The following is a 21,440-nucleotide window of genomic DNA, read 5'->3' as shown; positions in this document are numbered from 1 at the left end:
TTTCTTACTCATTGCAGCTCATGCATGTTATCGTAGATTGCAGTCTTTTTAAAAAATCTATTAAAAACCTTCCTGCATCTCTTTCATTGCCTGTGTGTGACAGAGTTGTTGCTCATGTGAGAAAGGGGTAATCTCCATTCCACCATGACTCCCCTGAGATGTTACCGTCTAGAGTCCATGCGTAAAGGCTGCCAGAAATCACCTTTTACTGTTTGGGTTTTTGATGAGGTATTGCTTGGGAGGTGGGAGGGTTGGGCTGACAGTTGCCATTTGTTGTTGGATTGGCTTAGTCGTCTACAAACAAAAGTGCTGTCATCCCTAAACCAGCATTCTCGCCTAGAGCGAGAGTCCAGCTTTGACATGATCTTCTCAGTATCTTCCCATGCTGAAAGGCATGCTTAAACACATTCCGGATATTTTTAAAGACCTGGTTAAGGCATGTGTCGTTACTCAAAGGACAGATCAGAAATATGAGCCTTCCCCTATGGGCCCTATTTACATCCGAGAACAACTCCCTCCTGACTCTCTGATGGGTGCCACAGCAAGGAAGAGAGTAAACTCCCAAACATATGGTGAGGCACCTCCACCAGATAAAGAGAGTAAAAAGTTGGATGCTGCGAGGAAGTGGCTAGCTGCCCAATCTGCCAGCCAATGGAAGATTGCCAAATCCTTTGGTGGTCTTTCCCATTATGATAGGGCTCACTGGGTTGCGATGGAGTGATTTCCTCCAACATCTCCCTGAGGAACATAAAAAGAGGCCATACGAGAGCTGTGGAGGGTAAATTAATTGCCAACACCTCCATTCGCTGCACACTTGATGTAGCTGGCACAGCAGCATGAGGCGTTAATTCAAGCATCCTCCTTAGACGGCATGCCTGATTTAGAGTTTCAGGTTTTAAACTGGAGGTGCAACAACACATCCAAGCAATGCCTTTTGATGGTGAACACCTCTTTGGCTCTCAGTGAGGGAAGCTGTCTTTTTATGAATTGTACCAGTGTAGGGGTACACCATGTAAAAAGGCCAGACAACCCTTATTGGTTTACAGGACATGACTAATAATCCCAAGTGCTCTATTTGTGGTAGTGTGGTTGAGAAGCTTAGGCTTATCAAAGGGGAGTTTAGAGCATTTGTTGCACACACACAGTTAATAAATAAGACACACACTCAAGTAAGAAATCAGAGACAAAGTTATTTTTAAAAAAACACACAAATGTATATATGTTTGCCACTAAGATTGTCGATATTTGGTAAGTACTTAAGACATTTCATAGAGTGTTTAAGAAAAACAGAGCTTTCAGATTTGAGGCATGACCTTTGAATGTAGTAATATTATCCTATGGGAGAAACATACACTGCATATGTATACTTGCAAACGCTTTTGGGAGTGTCTCCTTGGACTTAAGGTGGTTAGGGCCACAGGGCCAAGAAACCACCAGTAGTTTGGTTTTACCTGCTCTGGTGTATCCAGGTGCAGAGGTGCTGGTCGCGTTGGTAGACTCGAACACTACACGTTGAAGCCTATGAAAGGGGGCCCTGCAAAAGAAAAGCTGCATGGGGAGACTTGGGGTCAAGTCTGGCAGAACCCAAGGGTGGTGGGAGGGGTGAGCTCAGCTCTAAAGGGTCTCAGGAGCACAGGGTCGGAGTCTGTTTCAGTGGACCTGAGCTGGGAGTGCACAGGTGTTTGGTCCAGCAGGCCGCTACAGATAGAGGCTCTCATTTGGTTTTAGTGACCTGGAGAGGGAGAGAACACAGGGCAGCAGGGCCACTCTTGATGATGGCCTCATGATCCTTAAGGCCCTCGATGGCAGGTCAATGCTGGTGGTGTCCGGATTGGGGACACAACAAGCCTTGGTAGTTGCAAGGGCTCCGAAACCCTGGGTGTTTGTGCAGTGAGCATCCTGGAGGGGTCACTGTCTCAAGCGATGGGGCTGACCTCCTGGACTCACAGCAACCTCCTCCTGACAAGATGCTCCCTCTGTGAACTCTATGGCTAGCAAAACGAAATACCTGGCAGATGCAGTTGGTTCCTGTAGATGCAGGGGGATGGCTCCTCCACCCCAAGGTAGACGCTGCTTGGTTGTTAAAGGTGAAATTGTCTTTCAAGGGTTTAGGGAGGTGGTTCATCTCCTGGACAAGTCGATCCTCGTGATTGTCATGGTGCAAGCAACCAGGCAGGATTTGGCACCAATTTCAGTGCAGGGCCGATGTTCTCATGACTTTGGCTCTTCTTTGTCCTTCCTTTGGTTCCCAATAGACAAATCTGGTTCCCTTGTGTCAGGGGGACCACTAAATACTGAATGTAGGGGCATATAGGGTAGTAGCCAACCCCCACCCCCCATAGGACTACTCCAGTGGAGTGTGGGCATATCCCTGACCCACAATTCCTAGTTTGACCAAAAAACAAGATGGTCAAACCCTTCTTTGGCTGTGCAGTTCATGTAGCTCACCTTAAGAGTGTGACTAGCCTAGAACTGCAACACGCCTCCTAAATATCTAATGTCCTCCCTGCTTTGGTGGCTCTGTGAGCACTTGAAATTTCTAGCAATGGAGCTAGACATCACAGGGGTACACATGCTCATGCTGATGTGCCCTCACAAGTGGTATACTGAACCCTGCCGTTGAGCTCTAAGTTCTGCTGTTGTAGTGATTTACATTTAGCACATGCAGTAGTAGTGGGATTTGCACACAGTGTGTGAGTGTTTTCATGTTTTCAAAATAGTTTGCACAATTTCACACATTCTGCAAAGGCTGTCTGCATGTATTTGAATGTGGGTCCATAAGAGTAGTATAATACATGTTGCAGCCCTTAGGAACCCTCCTTAGAACCCATGCTTTGGGTACCAGGGGTACCATTTACCAGGGACTTATAAGGATGCTAAAGTCCTTGCCAATTGAGTTACAATCAGACATATACCTTGTTTTAAGGGAAAGAGCATGGTAGGCATGGTTAGTCAAAAAGCAACAGTTCTAGGGAAAAAAGTCAGGGTGACCATGTTAAAGAGGTAGCTTTCCTCCAAACCCCCCCCTCCCAAATAAAATGAAAGGGAATGAGGCTAACCTTTCCCAGGAGAGACTTCATTTTCTAAGTGGAAGAAGCTGGAAAGGCCATCTGCATTGGCATGGTCAGTCCCATGTCTGTGTTCCACTGTAAAGTTCATTCCCTTTAGGGAGAGGGACCACCTAAATAGTTTAAGATTTTCCCCTTTCATTTGCATGAGCTACCTGAGATTCCGGTGGTCAGCTTGTACAAGAAAGTTAGTACCAAATAGGTATTGTCTTAGCTTCTTCAGGAACCAAACCACAGCAAAGGCTTCCCTCTCAGTGGCACTCCAGTGCTGCTCTCTTGGAAGTAACCTCCTGCTAATAAAAGCAACAGGCTGGTCCTGACCATCATCATTGGTCTGTCGTAGGACTGCTCCCATCCCATTCTCAGAGGCATCTGTCTGCACAATGAACTGCTTTGTATAAACTGGAGCTTTTAGAATGGGTGCTGAGCACATTGCTTGTGTTGGTGTCAAAAGCATTTTGAGAACTCCCTGTCCAGTTTCTTGCATTGTTTCTTGGAGGTCAGTTCTGTGAGGGGTGCCACCATAGTAACATACCCCTTCACAAACCTCCTAAACTACCTAGTCAAGCCCAAGAATGCCCTGACCTGAGTCAGAGTTGTTGGAGCATCCAAGCCCCTGGATCTTAGGCTGTAAGGGTTGAACCTGGCCTCCACCTACAAGGTGGCCCAAGTATACAGTGGATCCCTACCCTTTCTGGCACTTGTTTTTCTTGATAGTGAGCCCTGCCTTCTGCAGGGCCTCAAGGATGTTCCCAGGTTGGGTCAGGTGATCCTGCCCAAAGTGTAACCGCAGTATCATCAAGATATGCTGCACTAAAAGACTGCAAACCAGCCAGGACTTTGTTCACCAGGCTCTGGAAAGTTGCAGGGGCCATTCTTTAGTCCAAATGGCATTAAAGTAAAGTGGTAATGTCGATCTGGTGCCAAGAATGCTGACTTTTCTTTGGCTTCTGGGGTGAGACCAATCTGCTAGTACCCTGATGTTGAGGCAAAGGTGCTGAGAAATTCTATCCACCAGTCTATTGGTTTGAGGACGATATGGAGTAGTGAACTTGTAAGTCACACCACATTCATTCTATATGGCTTTTTTTTGGTATGCAGACATGAAGGTACTACCTCTCTGAACCCACTTTTTTAGGGAAACCCACTCTAGTAAAGATACTTAAGAGGGCTCTGGCAACTGCAGAGGCAGTGCCAATCCTAAGGGGAATTGCCCCAGCATACCTGGTGGCACAAACCTGTTGCCTGAAGCTGGGGGTGGCAGTGTCACCCCCGTACCCTTTGAAAGGAGACACCCCAACCACTGGAAATGGAATTAAGAGGGCCTTTGCTTTTCCACTGGTCTGACAAGTGGCAGGAGGTCCAGAACTCCTTCCCTTTCTTGGGCATGTTTGGCCAGTAGGAGTGGTTTATCAACCTACTCCAAGTTTGGTCTGACCAAGATGCCTAGCTGGGGGAATGTCATGGCCCAAAGTGAGTAGGACCTTCCTGTACATTTGAGGCACTACCATTCTCCTAGTGGCACCAGGTTTAGGACCTCTGGCCTCCGTGTATAGGAGTCCTTCTTCCCAGTACGTCCTGTGAGAACCACTGACATCTCCCTTTTCCTGTACAGCAGCTTGCTGTCTCAGGCTTTTAACAGTGGGTCAGGTTTTTTTGCCTCTGTCATACATTGTCCCTAGAGGGTCCCCCTTGACCTAGGAGCTCTGCTGTGTAAGGCCCAAGTTCCTGAGCTTCAGTTTCCCTCAAGGGCTGACAGGTCATCTCCCTGAGAAGGAGGAACTTGAGCTTGTGTCTTTTTCACCCTGTGCTTTGCTCTTGTTTTTTATACATACCCATTCAGGTATGCCTCACGTGGCGGTGTGGGTTCTCATCTCTACCTCAGCCCATGGAGAGGTCTCCAGGTCAGTCCCTAGCAGATATCCTACTTGTATGGCAGAGTACACGACCATCTTCTTTTGGCCAGTAACCTCTCCACACTGCAAGGACACCATATCCATGAGATGCACCTTGGTAATGTTATCAACGCTGATGACTGGATAGGTTTGTCCAGTTGAGTACTGTTATGGTGATATTAATTTTTCAGTTTCCATCGTGATACTTGCACATGTATCCCTCAGTGCTTGTACTTCAACCCCATTATTCAGTGGCTTCTCTCAGTATTTTTCATGATTACCGGGCCAGGCAGCTAGGGTAGCCATATCCACCCCACCCTCTGAGACAAAAATAGCTTCAGTGTGCTCTCTGACATGGTCAGAGCACACCAAGGATCCCATCTGGCGACTAGCAACCCCTGTGGGTGCTGGACTAGAGGGAGCCTTTTTGGGGCAGGAAGAGTCCCCAGCTACATGACGATTCTCTTTATAGAGATGGCACCATGCCTTCTTGGGATCCCAGTGTAGTAGTGGAGAGAGAAAGAGAACACACATCTCTGTTTATGTGTTTGTGTTGTCACAGATTTTTCCAAAACATGTCTAATACTCTTGTTTGCATGCAAAACGTTTCCCTCACATTGATGAGGGGGAGTAGTTTGGAGGTACTTTTAAAAATGCAATTTTCCCATTTAATTCCTGTCACAAGTCTGCAGAAAAAAAGCTGGATAGAATGACGACAAGCTTGTCTTTCCATAAGTGTGCCTTTTGTGAGTGGGTGCAAATCTTTTGAGAAATTTGGAAAATGGTGAGGGTAATCAGTGGTGTAGATATCTAGATGAGAAAGTGTACAAGCTATACCCAATAGGCACTGTGAACAGGAGATTTCTGATGTGTACTGGGATTTTATCCTGGGCACAGTGCTTGGCCGAAGTTCACACACTATGTCTGATGGTTAGGTCCAGTAAGTTGCTAGCATCTGGTAGCAGCTGCAGGGTTCCTGGAACTGGTCTCATAGAGTCCCTAGAAAGCACTGTGACCTGAGTATAGGGCACAGCTAAAAGCTGAGCCCTACAGACAACTTGGCAGAGGTGCTAGTTGTAGTAAGTGGACACTTATGGAAAGCATCTTAATGCTGTATTCATAACTTAACAAATCTGTCCACCAGGTGAAGGCATTAGTCCTTCAGAGAAAGCAAACATTGGTATGTTACTAGCCCGTTCCTAGCTTGGTTATAGGGGTTTTACCCACATTCAACTTTACATGCCCATCATATGGGATACATGCATAGTTTGGCATTCTCTAATAATAAAACCAAATTTCCAGTTCCACCCATAACTGTCAGAGTGGGAGTCAGCAGAACATTAGCCTTGTTTTTATAATGTTAGGCATTGCTTCATGCATGTAGACCTTTGAATGTCCTAAGAAATGAGAAAAAACATCTTAAAAATCCCAAAAGTCTTAACCATACGATTCTGATCTCAGCTTACCAGACATGATATCTTAAAAAATCGTACATGGCAACTGATTTTAATCCTGCTGCAAATTCATTGTAAATGTTTCAGGAAGTTGGACGGGGGAACTTGGAGCAGCATAGTGGACATAGTAGGGGACACAAGAGCACTGGCTTCCACCAAACCATGTGGCTCCCCCATGGCTTTATGGTTCAAATCTGTTTTAGTTATTTTGAAGGTACTCCATCAGTAGGTAGCAAACAGGAAATAGATTTATAGAGAGGTCTCATTAAATCATCTTTGCACTTACAGGAGATTCGTGTGATTCTTTGCACGTGTTTATTCAGTCATACATATATATATTCTCTCACTCTCACTCTCTCTTGTTCAATATGAAGAAACAACCGCAAACATCCCCCTCGCAATTACTGTATCAGGAGGTTTGTTGGTGTTCAGTGGATATGTCTCCCCCAGTGTTGAGATAGCGACGCAAGGAGGGAATTATAGAATAGGAACTGTCCCGATGAGAGGTTTGTCTCATCCACCTGTCAAATGTGGTTAGCATTCCCTCGATTGTATAAATCACCCAACATGTGCAACATGCCAAGGTTCCAGCTCTGCTGAAGTCATGCATCATGTTCCGCGCACCCCTGTAGTGCCCCAGTAGGGCCAGTGCTTTGTGTAAGGAGTAACTGCGTGGGTGAGGCGTAGACTCTGGCGGTAACAGTGGTGAGCCGCATCCACCAGGAGCAAATTTGGTACTTTAGCCCGTGTAGCTGGGTGGATCAGATGCAACACCACCAAGAGCAACCAGGGCTGTGTCCCCACCGCTGTGTTCAATAGCTGAAGCCCAGAAAGTCATTTGGCCACCCATTGCAGCTGGGAGGCCAGATAGTAGCGCTCCATGTTTGGTACAGCTAGTTCGCCTTTTTCCAGAGATTAGTATAATTTAATTAGTGCCACCATGCAGCGTCTTTTATTCCAAATGAATTCCCTAATTCTGGACTCCAGTTCTCTGAAAAATTTGGTCAAGACGTACAATGGAAGGTTGGAGAAATAGTAAAGCATATGGGGGAGGACCACCATTTTCAGGAGTGCTATCCGCCCTATCAGAGAGAGTGGCAGCACCTGCCAAAAGTAATTTGGCCACAAATAGATGACACTGCTCGCTTGAGGTTTCCATCCTGCAGATCATCTGTTGTGTGATAAACAATAATGCCCAAGTATCGAAATGTCCTGGGCTGCCAGGGGATGAGTACTCCTGAAAGAGCGAGACCTGGATCTAGCCGATCTGGACTGAAAGGGAAAAGACACGACTTTGCCCAATTGACACGTAACCCTGACATCATGGCAAACTGCTGCAGTATATCTGCAACTTCCTCCGGAATAGTGTAGATGTCCCTGAAATGCTGGAGATCATCATCTGCGTACAGGTGCACAGTATGTCTACCATCCCCTAACAGGATATTACAGGTTGCTCCTAATCAGTGGAGTTCTACTGCCAGGGGCTCTATCGCCACCGAGAACAGCAGTCGGGAAAGGGGACAACCCTGCTGAGTCCCCTTGCTGAGCTCAATCGGTTCAGATATAGTTGTGCCATTTTGAACCCTGAACTGCAGACGTGTGTACAGTAGCTTTACCAGTCTTAAAAAGCCTAGTCCAAAACCCAACTAGCATAGCACTGCAAACAGGAAGGGACATTCCAGGGAGTTGAAGGCCTTTTCCAAGTCCAACACCAGGCAGCCCGCATTAAGCCAATCCTGCACGGAGTACCTCATTACCCAGAACGGGCGTCTGATATTCAGGGAAGTGCTGCATGCAGACACAAAGCCGTTCTGGTCAGCATGGATCAGGTGAGGTACCATTGGCAACAGCTGCATCTCCAACAGTTTAGCCAGGATTTTATAGTCTGTATAAAGCATCACCAAGGGCTTGTATGATCCCAGCTCCACTGGGCTTCTGCCCGGTTTAGGGAGGGAAATCAAATGTGCTTTCTGTTGGGATGCTGTCAGGGATGCCGCCGACAAGGCCTTTTAAAAGAGCCACAGCAGGCGAGGTGCAACCATAGAGGAGTATACCTGGTAAAACTCTGGCGGTAGACCGTCGGGACCCGGGGTTTTGCCAGTAGCAATCTTGCATCTCTGCTAAGGTTAAAGGTTCATCTAATTCTACCCATTGCTCTTCTGTGAGGCAGGGCAGTGTAAGTAGGGAGAAAAAACTTGGTAAAGTTTGTATGTTCCGTCAGCACCCTTGGCTGGTATAGGGTGGCATAGTAACATGTCATCTTGTCGTGTATCTCACCCTGTGTACAGTGCATCGCCATTCACCGAACGTAGCTCCAGAATAGGGGTGCGTTCCTGTTCTTTGCGAATCAACCAAGCCAATAGCCTGCCCAATCTGTCAGCCGCAGCGTGCATGTATGCCGAATGAGCTGCATAATTAAGACCGCTCCATCTCTCTACCAGAGTCAAGTGTTTTGTCCTCTTATCTGCTAGCGTTCATGTCCCCTGTCCAGAATGGCACCTTTTCTGTATTGCAACAGTGTTTTTCCCACTTGGGTTAGGTCGCGCTCAATGGACATACGCATGATCCCCTGTGTACCCAGGCTGTGCCATCTTATGTAAACTTTGAATGCATCCCATTCAGTAAGTCCGGACGAGGCATTATGGTCAAAGTATTCAGCAATGGCTGCGCAAGCAATGCCCTAAAGGGCACGTCCTCTAGCATTTCCGGCCGCAGCCTCCAGGTGGGAACAGCAGGGATGGATGTGTCCCATCCCATTTGTAGGAGTTGGGGATTGTGGTTGGAGTGTGTGTGGCCAAGGTAGTCCATCTGTAACATCGCAGAGCACAGGTTGTCTGATTAAAATATTCTATCAAGTCGCACATGTAGCTGATGCGGGGCTGAAAAAAACTAACTCTCACCGCAGCATTGCGGTGTCGCCATAAGTCTACCAGTTTCTAGTGTTGGAGCCACTCATGGAGTGAACACGCAGCAGCCACCGTGGGCGCAGTAGGTACCGGTGGGAAAGACCGGTCAAAATCAGGGTATAGGACACTGTTAAAATCACCTCCTACAAGCCACAGGAGGCCGCTCTAGTGGGAGAGGACTCCAGTCAGTCTGTGGTCTGTATTAGGTGCATAAACAGACCCCAGCAGTAGCACGTGCCCCACTAGGTGTCCCTGCACAAACACAAACCGGACTTTGTGTCTGCCTCCCATTCCTCCACCACAAACTGGGTGCCCGGCCTAACCCAAACAAGGGCCCCTCTGGCATAGGAGGAGAAATGAGTCGCAAATAGTTGTCCTTGCCAGTGCCGCTGCAGCCTAGTGCCTTCCAACAGCGTGAGGTGAGTCTCCTGCAGTAGCACTATGTGTCTCTTATGCCTCTTAAGGTTTGACTAGATGAAATACCTGCGCGCCGGCTTGTGAATGCCTCTCATGATTCATGTGAGAACGTTAGTGGGAGCCATAGTTGAGTAAACGGAAGAAAGTCTCTGAGCCCACTGCTTCTCAAAGTGGTGAGCACTGCAGAATGTTCCAGCGAGCTCTGGAGAGGAGGGGTATAGCAGGGGTCCAGGCTCCAGTTAACAACCAATGAACACAGCAGAGAACAAACAACAGCTGCAGTATTAACACAATAAAATACCATTCGAGCAGAGGGACAATAGGTATCTTCCCAAACAAATTAGAGGTCCAAGGCAGTTGGCAACACTAGATCAACATATTTCTTGAAAAAGGCTCCCTTTAGACACATTTTGACTGAAATACGAGGGTTAAAACTCTGCCATAAATTATTAATAATAATGTTGTTTTGCCAGCAAATTGAAGCAATATGTGAGTTTAGGTTCAAGAATCGGTTTGGAATGTGTATCTTCGGATTTTAGTTTTGAAACATTTAAATACTGATGGGCATTAAAACAGCTCATTTCCTAGTTCAACCAGGCCGTGATTGTGCAGCAGGCAAACTTGAAGGTGCTGGCTGATAGCAACCTTTCCACACAGCAATGTAGCAACTATTAACTTTGTAGAGAAAATATTTTGGTTGCAATTCTGGCACCATAAGAATGGCAAAGCTTCTGGAGTAAACACTTGTTATTCTAAATATGAATGGCTTTTTACAATGCTATAAGCAAAATATTCCAATTGCTTGGTTAAACTTTAAATCTTACTATCCTATTTTGCAGGAGGCACTATTGCAGAAAGTGAAGGAATGCATTTTCTAATGTTGTTGGATTTGGAAATGTTAATTTTCCTTCTCAACACTCCTGTATGCAGTTGTGGCAATTTTGTTTCCTAATGCTTTTCTGTGTAGTATTGAATCAACTCAGCCTCGTGAGGAAGGATGATGGGTGATAGTTACATGTCCGGTAGATTTAAATCACTTCCAAAAGTACCTACTCTGGAGCCCATGATAGACAACCTGACTCCACCTTACAAGCTTGCTTGACATCTGTCATCAAACTCTGCCAAAATTGTAATTGTGAAGATTAATTTTCTCTAAAATGTGCTTTTAAGTACTTCTAAGTTTCATAGATTGCAAATCAACCATGAATGGTGGTGGCCTTTAAAAACGCGTAGAGAGGACCTTATGTATAGATCCGTGATGGGAGACAAGTCACTAATGACACGTTTTTTATATTTGTGGACTCTAGAAGACTGCTTCTCGTCTTTGTTTTGTTTAGTAACATTAACTCTATTAGATCACATTGAACGCTTATCTGCATGCTTTTCCAATCATGTGGCAGCAGTTTTACTCAGTCAGCACTGTCAGTTACCAGCTGCCCTTCCCTTTGTGGATGCTCGATTAATCCTTCTTAAAGTAATTGGAATTGTTTCACCAGACAAGCCTTCGAGTCGCATTCCTTCAGCAGAATGAGAGTGCTACTGAGAGTTGCCTTTGTGCGGGACTCCTCTAAAGTCACCCTCAGAAGGACAAAGCATTTGTTATTCAGTCTACACAAAACATCACAAAATCTATGCAGACAGTGTTTTAAAAACACCTTTCCAACATGGAGCGATAATTTACAACTTCTGTTCTTTAGAATCTTTTAACCCTTTGGAGCATGCATGTTCAGTGTTGGCAAACTATTTTCTTCAGCAGAAACTGGCTAACTCTAAAGGTATAGAATCTATGAGGAGATCAAAAGGGCAGTTATCTTTTTGGGACTTGTTTGTCTCCTAGAGCAAGCTTGAAACCTCATAAACAGTATAACATGACCCTTCTATGGAGCTAGTTACACATAATAAAAATAGAACTGATCAGATTTTTTTATGATCACTATAGAGGTAATTATTCATACGAATCTAAGGAGAACTATGTGGAGGAAATTGAGAATTTCTTGTCAAATTTCAGTACTGTGAATCACTAAAGAAGCTCAAGAACAGCTGTTTTCCCCACTTACGGATATAAAAGTAGCTCAAGCATTTGTGGAGGGTTAATGATCAACCTGTCTAATGAGTAAAGAATGATTACCTCAAGCATTGACTTTTTTGTGGAATGCCAAAGCTAGTAAGGACGCTGGTTTTCTTATAGTACACTTTTGATTTGTCATATTTATTTTAATATTCAGCAGTACATTACGTGGCAATACTGTTATTTATTTTTAAGCCGACATAATTATTCGTTTTTGAAAAAAGTTAATCCAGGGATCCTGAATCTTGTTGCATTATCGCCACATTAAATTTAGATTGGAAGGTTTTAGTGAAAATTATAGCAAATTGGCTCCTGAGGTTTTCAACTACCTTGATAAAAGATCAGACAGGGCATGGATTGGAGGCTAGTTGTTTCATGTATGTCAGAGATCATTCAAGACTCTAATTAAACCGGTGACTGGCGACTTCCTGGATCCTAAAAGGATTTTCAACCTCAGAAGCTAGGTATTTCTGTTTGTCATTTAATTTTCCTCCCATTGTGCAAAATTGGTAGCCTCTCTATAGCTAGATTCAGAAAATGCTATAAGCACAGAGGCTACCAAAATACCTATGGTTAGGGAACCCAGCAAAGTTGACTGATGCTGCCGGTTTTATTTGCTCTATCTATTGACTCTTTTTTGCAGTATTAATCCAAAAGGCAGAAAATATATTACCTTTTCATTATAGCTATCTCGCCTATTCAGTTGCATGTGGATGATATCACTTTTTTCTTGAAGACTGACTTTGATTATTTACAAGACTGCTTATAATATGCAACACTGTACTAGTTTAGGAGACAATGTCAGTTGTAGAAAGAAGGAGATCAAGTTGCTAAATGCACCAATCTCGTTTAGACCCCAATTCGGGCATAAATATAATTCTCATCTAAAAAGATACCTCTGAATACACTTTTCGGAAGACCCAGCAGACATGTAGAGGCTCTTAATTATACTTCTTAGATTCGTAAAGTAAACAATATAGGGAACCACTGGAACTTTGTTGGACTAGATCCTTCTGTATTAGGAAACATTGCTTTAATTTCAATGTCCATCTTACTACGCTTTGTTTTTTGGTTTTAAGATTCATGCTATCTTCCGCTGAATTGTTTTCTCAGAAAGATGAAAGGAGGCTAGTTTTATTTGTGCTTCTTGATAACCAAGACTCAAGCTGGATTGTTTAAAAATACCTGCTTTAGAGAGTGGTCTGTGACTTCCTGACCTACGTACAGATCACTGGACCATTTTTTTTTATTTTTCTTTTAGCACAGGTTGCTCACTTGATAAGTCTCGAAGGCATAAGGTCCTTTAACAGTGCTCTAGTCAATCACATGATGAAAGCTACATAATTTCCAAAACTTCCCTTTTCCCTTCGTATCCTTGATATTCCAAAGGTGATTTGTTAGTGTGTGTGTGTGTGTGTCTGTGTGTGTGTATGTATGTATATATATATATATATATATATGTGTGAGTTAAATATTTAAGAAGTTGTGTTTGAGGTATGTTTAGTTGTAGATGCACATTCTCTGCATACTCCTGGCATCCAGTGTTGCTTCCGGATGTGTGCAGGTTTTTTTTCTTCAATGAAAGTCTTTTGAGTCACAAGGTAGAGTGACTCCTTGCTTTTGGGGATACTGCGCATGGGCATCTAATCCATTGTTAGATTATTTTCTCTTCGCTGTCCAGTTCCGATGTGTGTGCCTGCTCTCATGGTCCAGACGTCAGATCTTACTGCGGTTCCTAATCTACCCTCTTCTGTATTGTTTTCGACCTTGTTTCTCCCATCTGCACATTGAGCTTCTGTCGCTGCCCCTACAGGGCCTCGCCCCTCGGGGGCTTCGTGCTCAGTCTCCAGCAGGATTGTCGCATAGGTTCTCATTATTCTAATGAGACTACTGGATTTGGGCGGCAGAATCACTTGTACTGCGGAGGACTGAGTCTGAACCCACACCAGGTGACACCCGTCGGCCTAATACTGGTTTTGTTCTGGCTAGCTAGCAGTGCCTCATCTCCAACAAAGAGTAGGGATGATTGGGAAACCGAGCGCATGACACAAATGACTCCTCGGGGAAATCGTGGTCACTCAGATCTCATCCGTTTCTCTCAGTTACATTAGTCTCACATATGCAAGGACAATCTGAGGCAGAATGTAGCTCAAAGTTTTTTTGAAGTAACTGCATCTTAGATAATAAAGCATGTATTGTAATAACTAGAACGATGAAGCATGACAATATTAAAATTGTGACAAGGAAAGTAAAACATAAAAATAACGCTACCATATTGTCACTATGGTTTTCCAGAATAGTTCCTACCTAGACTGTGTTAGAGCACAGCATGTTAAGCTCTAATTCTGCCCTGCAGGTTCCCCAGGGAAGAAGGCATCCCTCATACCTGAGCAAGAGGCCTGTCGTCTACATAAGCAGCTGCAGGGAAGCACTCTGCAATCAGCATACAGTTGTGGTCATCTGGCTGGAATCGCCCTCTAACGTACATGGGTCAAAGAAGTGTTTTATAATATAACAGCTGATGTTCCAAGAAAGGATCCCCTCGTAAGAGTGCGTATGTTTCCGTGAACATTAGAGACAAAGCGTATCCCTTTTGCTGGCAACCTACCTTACTGCAGCCTTGAGAAAAGCAAAGTGAAAGAAATGTCTTGTTTAAGAACGCAATGCTGGCCTTGGCAAAAGAACAGCTAGATGGAGAAAATAAAAGAAGACTGCAAATGTGGCTATTGTTAAAATAATAAACACGAAGATGAATAAAATATGTCTAGGTAAAAGTGCACAGCGGCAGGCCTAGTTTGCTAAAATAACGCATATAAACTATAGCTAAAATGGCGACACAACAGTATCTCCATGAAATGAGCTCCTGGTAATGGAATGGGGACACCTTTGTGTTTCTGCCCGCATTGTCACGCCAAATATCCACAGATCCAACTCCCATCAGGTCTGTAACCTGTGTTTATCGCAGGGCCAAAGGAGGGGGATTGCGAGGCCTGCCATTCCTTACCTTCGCAGAAGAGTCTTAAAAAACATCAAGCACACCGGCTACAGATGCAGTGGAAGACCACCGAAGACACTCCCAACCTCTTTGGGCATCAAGGTGTCGGTGAGGAATAACATCCACAAGCTTCGGTGGCAGAAGAAGAGGCATTTTCTGTTGAGGCCAGTTCTGAATCTGACCCATAGTTTGAATTTGAGATCAGCAGTGTCACTCTGGAGACTCTGTGTTTACTGTACTCCCTGCCCCTCAGCCTCAGGTTGAACATTGCAAAAAACAAATGCCTCCAGAATAAGAGGCCATTGGACCACCACTGCCTGTAGGCCATGGTCCGCACCGAGAGACAAGTTTGAATGCCCCACCTTCTGGCTCAGCGCCAACGCTTAAGCCGAAGACTTCAGTGCTGACAACCTCAGCACCCACCTGCCAGTTGGTGCCGAGCTGACTGACAACATCTATGGCCTCAACACCGAATGGAACTTTGGTGGAACTTTGGTGCCAAAACCCAAGTTCAGCTCGGATCTGAAAGCTTCAAGTTCAACTCCAAAAAAGGCCATTGAAACACCAGAGGAACCTATTCTACACTAAGTACATGAGAAATTGGATACTCCGCAGCAACAGATACAGCCAAAGACTGAACGTAATCTAGAAAAGCCTCTATCTGCACTACCATCATCTACAAAAAGACAGGTGTCTTTTCAAGAGGCTCTGGATGCCCCTGATCCAGCAAAACAGAAGAAAATGGACAAAACCACCAGTTCTTTGCCTCTCCCACCTTATTCACCACCTCCGCTGCCACCTCCACTTCCACCACCAGACTCGCCATCTTCACTACAGTCTGGTGCAGATCCCTTAGACACCTCCCCTTAGGAATCACCTGGTAACAGTGCGGGTCTCCCTGACTTTTTTTTTTTTTGGGTAATGATTATTGATTTTTCATAAGAAACTTAACATGGCATGGTTCGTAAGAGCATCTTAAGAGCTTCAGTTGACAAGACTGATATAAAATTCTCTAACCAGGAATATCTAGGATGGTAGACCTAGTGACGAGTAAGATAAACAGAACAAAGATAGAGAGAAAGAGAAAAGTAAGAGGAAGAGGGAAAACTGTTCTCCTCAATGTTCCATTGATTGTATTATAATTACTGATAACCTTAAACTTAGCCAAGGGCGGCACACCTGTTAGCCTAATATGTAGAAAACTGAGAGCAATTAAGTTCATCCCTAATTATAGTTCAGTGAGGGATTTCGGTGTCCATCGCATTTTCCCAGACTGTTGTGGTAATGCAGTGTACCCCAAGGTATATCTGAGCCTTACTGTAAGCATGTATCTGCCACTGAAACATTAAGTCTTCACTCCACAAGAACCGGATTCATGTAAGACGTTTGTCGTTCTTGGCCTTCACTTTCAGCACAAAAGTATCCCAACAGTCCCCTCCCTTAACTTGTATACCTTTTAGTTTCATTTTTGAGTAGTTGTAGTAATCAGCTTCAGCTGGTGTCCTTGTCAGACGTATTCCCAGCCATTCCCTCACATCAGGAGCAGCCGGTGCTTTTCGGTGCATCACTGTTTGGCGTTTAAACAGGACAAAAGCTAAGTCAATAAATTTGTGTATGTGTTTGTCGGTTGGTGTTCGTGTTTCCGCTCCCAGTATGCAGGATTCTAGAGTAAGTAGCAAGGTATGGTTGAGTATCTCGCTTTTGATTTTCATGATCATGTGCCAAGTATGCTGGAGTGGCTGACATTCCCATGTCATGTGATAAAAGTTCTCCCCTAAAGCCGTGCAGCGGGGAAACGCTAAGTTCGCCCCTTGAAACATTAGGACTATCCTATGTGGGGAGAGATATGTCTGGTGTAGATAGTTGAACTGTGTATATCGGAGCCGTCTATTAAGAGACACTTATTTTATCTGCCTGCATTGCTTGTGTCAATTGTCCATCAGTTACTGGGGCAGACAACACCGTGTCTTACCTTGCCTGTACCTTTGTGAGCTCCCTTAGTGCTGTGTGCTGCAGAGCCAGGTATATGTTAGTAACAGCATGTCGGATGCCCCTGTGTGTAAGGAAAGTGTGCAATATCTGGGAGCAGGGAGGCTCCCTTTCCTCCAACCCTCCCTCCCCCCATGTGGCCAGTATCTTGTTATAACGCCTAGTATGTCATGAACAACAGGAAGTTTGAATCCATCCCTGAGTTCTTGGAACTACACCCTCCCTGTATAGATCAGCCAGAGTCAGGAGGACTGCTGTTTTCCAAACTGCCACACCTGCCTGGCTGGTCATAGTAGCCAGACCCGACGTCTGCCATAGTGGGGCCAGGGAATAGTATGGTAACCACCATCATGTCCATATACATATCTTGGCCAACACAAGCGGGCCACATTCATCTGTCTACTCTCTGCAATGTGCTGTAATCTCGGAGACGCTAACCATGTATATATTAGGACTCCGTTGAGTGCCCCCTGGATCCCTGTTCTCTCGGGGCAGTCGCCAAAACCCATCCACCACATTGGCCACTGGAGTTGGGTCGCCGCATAATACCATTCATAATTCGGTGCACCCAGTCCCCCCCACTCCAATTGTGGTTTCTGTAGCATCTGTAAGGTCACCTGCCTTCTGCCCCCACTCCCTAGGCAGGTAGAATGGGAGAGCTGCAAAATAATATAAAAGCTGAGGCAATACTCGCATCTTGGCTATCACAACTCATCCAGCTGGTAACAATGGGAGGGATGTGGAAAAAGGGGGAGACCTGCGGATCTCCCTCAGTGTTCTATTTAGATTGCCATCTTTAAGGTCATCCGGGTTAAGATAAATCTATATTCCTAGATATTTAAGTGTTGTGGCACCGTCTCTATTGGCAGTCAGGGCGAAGGCCCCTTTCTGACACTGGCACCGGTGCTAGCGGGCAATACATGATTTGTCCCAGTTGACTCGCAAGCCAGGCATCTCCCTGAAATCGTCCATCAGGGCCATTAAGTGTGAGTGTGTGGAGAAGGCGTCGCTTAATAACACCAACGCATCATCAGCGTACAGGCAGATCACATGATGCTCTCCAGGGATCGGTATGCCCCGTTGCCTTGTCTGGAGTCGCAGTTCACATGCCAAGGGCTCCATGACCAGGGCACATAATAGAGGAGATAATGGGCACCCCTGCCTGGTGCCTCTGTGTACAGCAAAGGCATTGAGGTGGTAATGCCTGTGTGCACCCTCGCTATTGGGCTTCCGTGTAGTATTGTGATCCAGCTTACAAAAACAGGGCCAACGCCCATCTGCATGAGTGTGGCTACGAGGAATCTCCATCCCAGGGTATTGAAGGCCTTCTCAATACCCAGTGATACTGAACACATTTTTATTCCGTGATCATCAATGAGATGAAGCAGTCGCCGAATATTAATGAAGGTATTAAGGCCAGGGATGAAGCCTGATTGATCCGAGTGTACCAGACTATGAATAACAGGGAGCAGTCTGTTGGCCAGTATTTTGTCCCAGAATTTTACAGTCCAGGTTTCATAGAGACAGTGGTCGATATGAAGGAACATCTAAGGAATCCCGGTCCGGTTTAAGTAGCACCACTATCTGTGCCTCTCTAAGTGTTTGGGGCGGTTGACCAGTCTGTCTGGCCTCATTTAATACCTCCAATAATTTGATTGCTAGTGTGGCTGTATATTGTGCGTAATATTCTATGGGAGGGAAGTCCATTAGTCCCCGGTGTCTTATTTCTGGCAATCTATTCTATGGCCAGTTTAATTTCAGCTAGTTGTAGTGGTGCCTCCAAGTCTTCCCTGTGTGTCGGCAATAGCATGGGTAGTGCCAGGCTGTTTAAGAAGGTGTGCAGGCGGTCCATTGGGGGCGGAGGTATAGGGTGATATAATGTTTGATAGTAATCCTTGAAAGCAGAGTTTATGGTCGTCTGTGTATTCATTACCTGGTTGTCGGGTAGACTGATGGCTCCTATTGGCTTTCTTTGCATATCTTCCTTAATTAGCCTCTTTAGTAGTCTGCCTGATAGGTCTCCTTCAGCTTGTATCGTGGCTAACCGTCTTCTATAATCGTGCCTCCCAAATTGTGTTTCCGTGTCTCTGTATTCCCCTCTCAGGGTATGCAATTGCTCCACATACGCGGCTATGCGCACCACCTCCTTTTCCAGGGCTCTCATCTCTTTCTCCAGTTTAGACAACTCAGCTGTTAGTGCTCTCTGAGCTCCCCAAGTCGCCCCCATACAGGGGCCTCACACCACTACCTTATGAGCCTCCCACTCTAGTGCCTTAGATGTCGCCGTTTTGTAGTTGTGCTCGAAAATGTTAAAAGCAGTTTAGAGAGGTCCTCTTTGAATGGAGGATTCAGTAAGGCCTTCGGTTAGAGCCACCATGTGGGTATCAAAGACCGTTCTCTGCCCCATTTTAGTGTGAACAGCAATGGTGAATGGTCTCGGAGCGTACTCGCCAAGTATTCAATACCCTCAACCTACCCAACCAGTGAGTCACTGCATAGAAACAGGTGTCATGGACTGGTGAGTAGTAGGAGTATTCTCTTGCCAGGGAGTTGTGTAGATGCCACATATCGATCGCATAGGGTGGTGTTGTGTTATCCACTCCTGCTGGCGGCGTGTCGCTCAGATGCATGCCACGCCCTGCTTTGAGGGTGTCGATTTATCTATGTGGCCACAGTTGTAGTCACTTCCCCAGATAACTGGGTACTGGGGGTCGTGCTGTATTGCAGGTGTAAGGGTATCGAGTGCTGGGTGATCGAAATTTGGGGCATATATACCCACAATCACCAGTGGAAGGCCATCCAGGTGTCCCTCTAGGATAATGTATCGGCCCTCCGTGCTGATTTTTTTTGCGACTTCACTACGTATGGTATGCTTGAAGCGATCCATATCAGCACCCCTTGAGCATTGGCAGACAAAGTGGTACCATAAACCTGACCCCCTCCATCTAGTTCTCATCTCAGTCAGTGTGGATTGCGTGATGTGTCTCTCTTGTAAAATCGCCACATGTATATGGCAGCACTTGAGATATGCTTGTATGTTACAACGCTTTGGGGTTTTGCCCATACCTCGCATGTTCCTTATCAGGAACTTATAGTGAGGAGTGGAGGTGGTTTGTCGTTCACCCATATATCAGTGTATGTTTGTACCATACTCTCTCTTCCACCTGTCCTTCAGATAGGAGGTCTGTTAGCCTGTAGTCGCATCCCGAAATGGGTGGCCATGTGTCCCTGTGGCTAGTGTTTGGTGCCTAAGTTATTATCCCCAACGCGCTTCGTCGGCCCCACATATGTTGCGTTGAGAAAAATACAGTATAAAACTGTACTTCCCCCCTCGCCGGGAAGACCAAGAATCTCTGGCGTAGTCTTCCCATACAAACATTATCAACAGTAAATTTAAGCTGACATTTTTCAGACATAACCCACTTCCATTTCAGTTTTCCTCTGGAGGCGTGGCACTCTCTGGGGAGTACAAGGTCCTTTTGTCTGCCTGCCAGTGAACATGACAGCCATGCTGGACCCTTGCGCTGAGCCCCCTTGGTCACTCTTTTGACAGGTCTGTCACCCAGCAGCCCAAGAACAGGATCAAAAGTGGCCAACAACACTGAAGAAGACGTCGGGCCATTACAGCAGGTAATCCGTTAGCCTTGGTGTCATCTCCGGTCCTTGATGCTCGATGACACCTCTGAGCCGTGATTCACTAGTGAAGTAACACAACGAGTTTGCGCTAAGGAGCACCACCTCCTCCACTGCTTTTGCTTGTTACCTTGCCAGCAGTACATGATCCGGGCGGTGCGCTGTCTTCTTATGTCGCTTGTGACAAGGCATCAGCCGTTCCCCTGTGGTCTGTCCAGGTTCGCTGTCTTTGCCAGTCACTTGGCATGGAGCCAAGTCTAGGTGTCTTCCTGTGAGGAGAAAAGGTGAGTGGTCCCCTCGTAGGTGACTTTCAGTTTGGCTGGGAATAGTAAAGCGTATTTCAAGAAGAGCTCCTGTAGTTTGTTTCACAGTATTGTAAGAGTTTCTGAGCAATTGCTCTTCAGCAGTGAAGTGAGGAAATGCCGTCATAGGGGCATTCTCGTATTGCCAAGGATCTTTTGAACTAAACAATTATAAGATCAAGTCATGGTCTTGATATTTGAGAAAGAGGGCAATCACTGGACGCTGTCTATTTCCAGGTGGCAGGGCCCTTTCCACAGAGAAAAATGTTGGTATCCTATCCTTCAATACCATAGACATCAGCCTCTTCTTCAAGAACGACTTGACGCTAGGCCCCTCTCTTGGCTCCGGAAAACCAAGGAACCGGATAATATTGCAGCGGATTGACCCTCTGCACCCTCTGCATCCTCTGCTCGTCTATGCCGGACCTAGACTTTCGTCTGTAGGTCTTGCACCTGTGTCTGCAGGCCCTGAAGGGTAGGTCTCATACCAGTGAGTGCTGATTCAGTTTCGTCTACCCTTTCCGTTCATTTTCAGTGATCTGCTTTAAGTAAGTCGACTTCTATGGAGACCCTGTCTATCTTGGCCTTCAATGCGGTCTTAGAGTTAGCTACTGCCTGCAGGATTTTATCGAACAGCGCAGAGTAGCTCTGAAGGGTACTGTCCAGCTGAGCCATTGGAGTCTCTGTCTCAGCAGCTTCGGATGCTTGGTTTG

The 21,440-nt window shown here is 45.7% G+C and overlaps 1 protein-coding gene across 3 annotated transcripts in view; it reads left to right on the top strand.

The window, feature by feature from the left end:
• RB1 (RB transcriptional corepressor 1) overlaps nt 1–21,440 on the top strand; it is a 776,914-nt gene that overhangs the window by 42,659 nt on the left and 712,815 nt on the right. The window lies entirely within an intron of this gene.

The sequence above is a fragment of the Pleurodeles waltl genome, chromosome 8 (assembly GCF_031143425.1).
Source record: "Pleurodeles waltl isolate 20211129_DDA chromosome 8, aPleWal1.hap1.20221129, whole genome shotgun sequence".
Taxonomy (NCBI): domain Eukaryota; kingdom Metazoa; phylum Chordata; class Amphibia; order Caudata; family Salamandridae; genus Pleurodeles; species Pleurodeles waltl.
This window is presented reverse-complemented; position numbering and strand designations above follow the sequence as displayed.